Genomic DNA, 483 nt, shown 5'->3' with positions numbered 1-483 from the left:
AATATTAAATAGTCAATCCCTATTTATGTGGGAGTCCCTATGTATGCTTCAAATACCTTTATTGAATAAAGAAACTGCCTTAGCAGAACATAGATAGGTGGAGAAGATGGGACTGAATGCTCAGAGAAAGAAGATGGAGTCAAGAGATGCCATGGATCCTGTGCCTGAGACAAATGCTGGTTAGAACCTTTGCCAGTAAGCCACTGCCACGTGGTGATATACAAATTAATAGAAATGGGTTAATGTAAGAGTTACCCAATAAGAAGCTAGAGCTAATGGGCCAAGCAGTGTTTTAATTAATATAGTTTCTGTGTGGTTATTTTGGTTCTGGGTGGCTGGGACAAACAAGCAGACTCCTTGCTACACCCTATACCAATATTTTGTAAGTCAGTCATTAGAAATAATACACAAGCAAATTTCTCAATCTATAGCCTACCATTATATTGATAACATATTACTAGCTGAATCAAATGTAGATATTTT

Source organism: Microtus ochrogaster, unplaced genomic scaffold (genome assembly GCF_000317375.1).
Source record: "Microtus ochrogaster isolate Prairie Vole_2 unplaced genomic scaffold, MicOch1.0 UNK745, whole genome shotgun sequence".
In the NCBI taxonomy this organism is placed as follows: Eukaryota; Metazoa; Chordata; class Mammalia; order Rodentia; family Cricetidae; genus Microtus; species Microtus ochrogaster.
Note: the sequence above shows the minus strand (reverse complement) of the source record.